We start from the raw sequence: 7,791 nt of genomic DNA, 5'->3' as shown, positions 1-7,791 counted from the left end.
CTTGATAAGACATGAAGGTGAGTAGATAACCAGAGAATGGTGGACTATTCCTTTAATAATAAAATATGAAGTGTTCATGATGGATCTGTGTAGTCTGTGTTCTGACGCCTTGTATCACTGCTTTGCAGGAGCGGGAAAAACTGCAAGTTTGATGCGTAGGAGTGAACTGGCCTTCTCTCACTTTCTTCCACTGATTACCCCTGCACTCCAACTCCCTGATACATCCATCTTAAGTCTTCTGCGCTGTCACAAGGCACGCACACATACACGCGCAGCATAAAGCACAGAACAAATGCACACACCAGCTCTGCAGCAAAACCTGTGAGCTCGCTGTCAACATTGGCAGCTGCCTTGTAAGGAAATGTTCCTCATAAGTGATCAGCATGAACCCTGTGAACTCGAATGGATTTCAGTAGCGTTTGAGGTTATCGTGTTGCTAAGCTAATGACACTACTCCATTAAGCATAAAAACACATGCATTATTGTTCAAAAGTTTAGGGTCGTCAGAATGTTTTTGAAAGACGTCTTTGATAACTAGACAAAAATGCAGTAAAAGTCTGAAATATTATTACAATTTAGAATAACTGTTTTCTATTTGAATATATTTTCAAATATAATTTATTCATGTGATGCAAAGCTCAATTTTCAGCATCATTACTCTAGTCTTTAGTGTCACATGATCCTTCAGAAATCATTCTAATATGCTGATCTACTGCTGAAGAAGCATTTCTTATTAGGCTCAATGTTTTGTCCACTTTTGTGGAAACCGTGATGCTTTTTTCATGATTTTTTTGATGGATATAAAGTTCAAAAGGGCAATGTTATTTAAAGTACTTATTTAACTGGCACTTTTCATAAAATTCATGCATTCTCATATCATCTGCCATCTTATAATTAAATTATAATAATAATTATGCAGATTTTTGCCTTTACATGTAAAGTGCACCTATGTTTCTATCTACATATTTTTATGCAAATTTCTCTGCACAGCATCTGTTAGTAGTCATTCTGAAATGTCAAAAAACCAAGTCATCAAAGTGGTTTGGTATAATTACCTCCAAGAGTTGTCGTACACAACTGTGTTGCCAAAGATTAGGAATATGCCTCCGAACACAAGATAATGTGACAGCATTTACTGCATTTATTATATATGAAAAAGTGCCACAGTGGCTTCTCTGGATGCAGCAACTTCCATTTTTATTATTGATATTTGGTGCCAGTTTACCAGGAAGTGACAGTTCTGTTCTTTTGAACTAACTGGATGCTTTATTTGCAAATTTTTATGCAATTATTCCATTCACAACTTAAAAAAACACCCCTTTACCTTGTCAAAATAAGCTCTGCAAAAAAATCAACTCATTTTATTGCATGCTCCTTTAAATGCAAATGAGCTCTGCTCGCCCCGCCCCTCTCTGCTGTGGAATTATGAGCCGTAATGTTTACTTTAGCCGCATTTAGTCACGTTTAGAGGCAAAAGAAAGGGCATTTGCAAAGATGCATAAAAAAAACCTTATACTCACTTCTGCTGTGGGTGAAGCTGCATCAGGAGTGATTCGCACGAACATAGACGCATATGTAGATCGGGATCGGCGCTTTCTTTTTAAAAACGAAAGTTACGTTATCCTCTGTGTCTTCAGTGGCTCAGATGTCGCGAGTAAATAACTACTGCTACACTATATTGCTAAAAGTATTGGGACACCCCCTTCTAATGAACAGGTTTGGCTACTTGGCTACTAGTAATTTCCATTAGTACAAATCTTAATGTTTAAGCATTTAACAATATTCTAGGGAATTGTGTGCTTCTAATTTTATAGCAACATTTTGGACAGGACCCTTTTTTATTCTAACAAGGCAATGCATCTGTGTATAAGGCAAAGTTTAAAAAGAAATGATTGATTCAGTCAGTGTTGAAGAACTTGACTGGTCCGCAGAAAGCAAAGTCCTAATCCCAGATGGCTTTAAATGCAGACCTTGAGCCATAAACTCATCACCAAACACCAATGACTTTTACATACACTATGGACAAGAGTATTGGGACTCCAAAACTGTGGTAACAAAGATAAAAACATAATTCGTGCATTTAAAAATTGTATTTCCATCTATGTTGCACCAGTTTTGGAAGTGTCTAAAATGACTGTACCTATATGTACAAGTCATTAGTATTTGGTGATAAGTTTGTGGCTCAAGGTCTGCATTTAAAGTCACACCAGAGGTGTTCAGCTAGGATTAGGACTTGGCTTTATGCAGACCAGTCAAGTTCTTCCACACTGACTGAATCAATCATTTCATTTTGAACCTTGTCTTATACACAGATGCATTGTCATGTTAAAATAAAAAAGGGGTCCTGTCCAAACTTTTGCTTTAAAATTAAAAGCACACAATTCCCTAGAATATCATTATAAGCTTAAACTTTAAGATTTGCACTCATAGAAATTACTAAAGTAGTCAGACCTGTTCATTAGAAGGGAGTGTCCCAATACTTTTGGCAATATAGTGTATGTATAAGGCAAGGTTCAAAAAGAAATGATTGATTCAGTCAGTGTGGAAGAACTTGACTGGTATGCAGAAAGCAAAGTCTTAATATCAGCTAAACATCTCTGGTGTGACTTTAAATGCAGACCTTGAGCCAAAAACTCACCACTAAACACCAATGACCTGAACTATGGGTACAGTTATTGTTGACACTTCCAAAACGTTTGCAACAGAGATGGAAAAACAATTGATAAATACATGAATTGTTTTCATCTTTGTTGCCACAGTTTTGGAAGTGCCTTTTTCTGTTCTAAAGAAGGGGTGTCCCAATATTTTTTTCCATATACTGTATGTACAACTCATTGGTGTTTGGTAATGAGTTTTTGGCTCAAGGTCTGCTTTAAAAGTCACACCAAAGGTGTTTAGCTGATATTAAGACTTTCTTCAGACCAGTCAAGTTTATCCACACTGACTAAATCAATCATTTGTTTTTGAACCTTGCCTTATATACAAAGGCATTGTCATGTTAGAATTGAAGAGGGTCCTGTAAAAACTGTTTCTGTAAAATTAGAAGCACACAATCCCATAGAATATCATTATATGCTTAAACATTAAGATTCGTACTCATGGAAATGACTAAATTAGTCAAACCTGTTCATTAGAAGGTGGTGTCCCAATACTTTTGGCAATATAGTGTAGCTTATGATGGTGCCTAGGTAGGCATCTCACAAGGTTTTGGACCAGAGTTGCAGTCTAAAACACAGACTATAACAGCAGTACGCAAACTGCATGACTAACCGAGAATAACAAGTGTACGCACATAGACTCTTATACTCACAGATGGTTAGTACAGTATGCCACATAGCACCCTGTGTGTATTGTCGCTCTAGAGCTCTGTTGCTCAGCCTCGGCTGCTTCTGAAGCAAGAAGAGTAAGAGTGGATGAGTGTTTCCTGTGGAGAAGGGTAGTGAGGTTGAGAGCGGGCGTCTGTGCTGGGCCGTAGGGTCAAGCAGATACTGGACTTTACCAGCGGGAACCTTAAGACATACAGTGCCCCTCTAAAACACGGTTTACATACCTAACACACTCTGTGCTGAACTCTCAGCTACAACAGAAAGACTACAGAATCAGCTTTGGCCACCTACAGAGGGATCAACACAAAATGTGTGTTAGGAATTTGATGCTACAATATTTCTTGTGCTATTTCTGCATTGTGTTCACTGGTAGATAGTTTTGTTTTGTGGTATGCATAGAATACCCAGATGCTGCACTAAGTTTGGCCAAATGTGCAATATACAACCACAACACTGTGAACTGAATATTCTATCCCTACAATAAATAAATACATAAAAACATCAGAATACAGGTAAAAAATAAATGTGCAAATTTCCTTTATATTAATAATATTTTTTATGCTTTTTTCCCTACTAGTTAGGATCAATACATGTAAATTGGGACACTTTTTCTGACAAAAATGGTCTGATACTACACCTGAAATGACCGATTTGTATTAAAAATGCAAAATAACCATATATATTACAACTTATAACTAGGTACCTTCACTGAATTAAACATGCAGAGGTCGTGTTGCATTAATAGGATACTACTGTTTGAAATGTTTATCATTACGTACTGCATATTCTTTCACTATGGAAGCATTTTGCTGGCCAAATTCAATTTGAAAGGTAATATGCAAAATGCCAATGTAGTATGTAAACAGGTGAAGTAGAATAGCAAATGGCAAATGCAAATTAGATTACTAAATTGAATTGTCATGTTACATTGAAAGTTGCTCATATGAATGTGGGAAATAAATATCTATTAAAATAGGAATACATTGTTGTTATTGCATTTTACAATTTCATGAGGCCAATTAAATGCTTCCATAGTTCATATACACTACTGTTCACTACTGTAACATAATATATGTTTTTACTGTCACTTTCTTTCTTTCTTTCTCTCTCTCTCTTTCTTTCTTTCTCTCTCTCTCTTTCTTTCTTTCTTTCTTTCTTTCTTTCTTTTTGTTTGTGGAGTGTTAGTTTCACTAAAACATCTTACTGACCTCAATAGGATATAAATAGTGAGAAAATTGTTTTATTCAGTGTGCAGTAAAGTTTATAGTGTTCCATTTTATTACAGATATAAAAATGTCCAAATATTGTCTCATTTATCAGTCTGGACGATTTATTAGTCTATCACTGCATACAGTGCCATTAAAAAGGTTCGGATCTGTAAGATTTGTAATGCAATTTTGTGAAATATTCTTGCAAATTATCAGTTTTCGATTTTAATATACTTCAGCAAATCTGAATGTTCAGCATCATTACTCTAGTCTTCAGTGTCACACGATCCTTCAGAAATCATTTTATTATGCTGATTTATAATCAATGTTGGAAACAATTATGCTGCTTAATATTTCTTGGGACTTGTGATAATATTACAATTAGTGTTACAATATACACTACTATTCAAAAGTTTAGGGTCAGTATTTTTTCTTCTTTTTTTTCTATTTTTGATACTGAAAACTGGAGCTGTGTCACAGAAGTAAATTATATTTTAAAATATATGAAAATAATTTTTTAAATTTTAATTGATATTTTAAATTTTAATAATATTTCACAATATTGCTGTTTTTTCCGTATTTTCGATCAAATAAATACACCCTTGATGAGCATAAAAGACTATTAAAAAACATAAAAATCGTACTGATCCCAAACTTTTGAACAGCAGTGAATGCATCAACTGCATATATAGTGCAAAGTTCTGTAAAAATTTGAAAAAGTCTTTTTGTTCCAAACTTGTTTGTCTTTCTTTATTTTTCAGAATACAAAAGAAGAATGTTCAGAGTCCAAACAACACTGGCACCAATTGACTGACATTTTGTGGACTGAAAAGCATTTTTTAGAGTATCTTCTTTTACCTTCCACAGAAGAAAGAATGGTTTGGAACGACATGAGGGTAAGTAAAATTTTATTTTATTTTTTTGTGCAAACTATTCCTTTAAGCAGCCTTAAAAACCCAACCAACTCTTCCATCAGTTTATCAAACCTCCTTACGCGTACTTATACTTTTACATGGCCCTATTTAACCTGCAATGTGTAGAAAGTCTGAAATGCTTCCCATTTGAGTATCGATTGTGCCTTGAGCTTGCCCGCATTAGATCCCTGAATCGGCCCTGCAGGAAACAGCGCTGTCCACAGGGGTTATCGCTCTGACTAAAGCAGGCAGCAGAGGTCAGCACCCATTGACAGCACTGTCACAGTGTAGCTCGCTTTCTGCTGTTGGGGATCAGAAGCAAGTGGTCAATAAATCCGAAACGACTGTGGTCGGCAAGCTTTAGAATGCTGCATTCACCAGACAACAGATCTGAGAGACAACAGCATTTATTCATATCAAACCTTGGAAGGTTATTTGACGCAGCGTAAAAGCATGTGGCGCTCAGATGGGAAGCGAGCTGAGGGCGGCTTTGTCTTTATGGCTGGTTCTCAAAACCGTAATCAAAATGGCATGACATCCATGATCTATTTTGGGACAGCCATGTGTCTGGTCGACCTAAAAGGAAATTCCCACTGGAAAATTTTGTTGAGAGGTTGCTCTTTCATCCCTCGGAAGATGCACTGTGACTAAGAGTATAGAGGTGAAAATTTAATGTTAACAGCATAGCTCAAATTGTTTGATCTAGGAAGAATTTGGTGAGAGTTTTAATGAGAAATACTTGAGTACATGTTTGACTTTTCCCACAGTGAAGATATTTCTAATGTTACAAAAGATTTTTATTTCAAATAAATGCTATTCTTTTGAACTTTCAAAGAATCCGGATAAAAGGCATTTTAATAGAATTTTGCAACATTGAGAATAAGAAGTGGCAAAGACACTGAAGACTAATGATAAAGAGTAATGATGCTGAAAATTCAGCTTTGCATCAGAGAAATAAATTACATTTTAAAAGGTATTTAAAATAGAAAACCTTTATTTCAAAATGCAAGCAGCGATTACAGAGGTTCAAGTGCTTTAAGCATTTAAGCACATATGAAAAAAGACAGTATTTAGCAAGCCTGTAACCACCTAAATCAATGGTTTAAAATAGCATTTTTGGCAAATCCAGGTAATTTACCATAGAAATATTATGTTTTTTAATGTTTATGACAGTTATAGCACCAGCTGTCGTCCGATTTCCTTAAAACGTTGCATGCTTGTATAGAATCACCTATCGCACGTGCTCACCAGGTTTTGTGAAGTTTTGAGTTTTCCTTAAAGCTTTATAGGATTTTGGGTAAATTTGGATGGGCCCCTTTTTCTAAAGGACCCTGTTATAGCTTCCCAAAGCCTAAATTATTGACCTAGAGAGTCCAGAAAATTGTACTGCACTGTTTTTTTTCCCCAGATTGAGCGAAAAACCTAGGATTAGTTCGCAAAAGTAGTTTTATTTTATATCTTCTCAATTATTGAACAAACAATTTGATTGACAGCAGTAGTTCTAGAGGCAAAGTTGCCCTGAATGAGGAGTTTTATCGTATGATACAAATACTGCGTGCAAAACCACGCAATGTACAATTGTTTATGCCCTTGTTAAATGCAATATCCCCTCCCCCGGTAGTTGGTTTCTTTCAAATTTCTCACAGACCATTGAGGCCGTGAGTCAAACAGGGCCACTGAGTTTCGTTCCGATTGGCCTCTGTTAACCTTGTCTAAAAGGTGCTTAAATGTCATCAGCAATGTTTTTTGAGATATGCAAATGTTCTTATAAACACTTGCGGCACTTTGGACCAAGACACTGTGCACAGCGATTTTCATGTTGATAGGACAAATGGTTTTTTCCTCTTATAGCACCAACAACTGGCCAAGCTCCACTATTTACTGATCGTGCATACCAAACCGAAACTTGGAGGGATGGTACTCACACTGTACTCACAGTGTGAGTACTCACACTGCCGACAATGTCACCAAGGCTCACCCCAGTCGGCCTGGCGAGGGCGCTACAGTGATCAAATTGCTCATAACTCCTACAAGCTCAAGTGTCTTATGTTGTTGGAATCCTTGGCTCATGCCAGACAAAACGATTTGATCACGAGTCTGCGAAATTGTCGGATATTTTGGATTTTTTTGAAACCTACTTTTGTGAACTAGTCTTAGGTTTTTTGCCGGATCGGGACCAAACCAGTGCAGAAAGATTCTCTAGAGAGTGAATATCAATAATTATCAAAAAAGTTGCAAAGGGATTCCAAAACGTTCGAAAAGGGGAAGGCCAGTTTTAGTAAAATACCTCCTGAACGGGATGAGATACCTTCGCCATACTCAAACACTTGTGTAAGAGCTCAA

Source organism: Garra rufa, chromosome 6 (genome assembly GCF_049309525.1).
Source record: "Garra rufa chromosome 6, GarRuf1.0, whole genome shotgun sequence".
In the NCBI taxonomy this organism is placed as follows: Eukaryota; Metazoa; Chordata; class Actinopteri; order Cypriniformes; family Cyprinidae; genus Garra; species Garra rufa.
Note: the sequence above shows the minus strand (reverse complement) of the source record.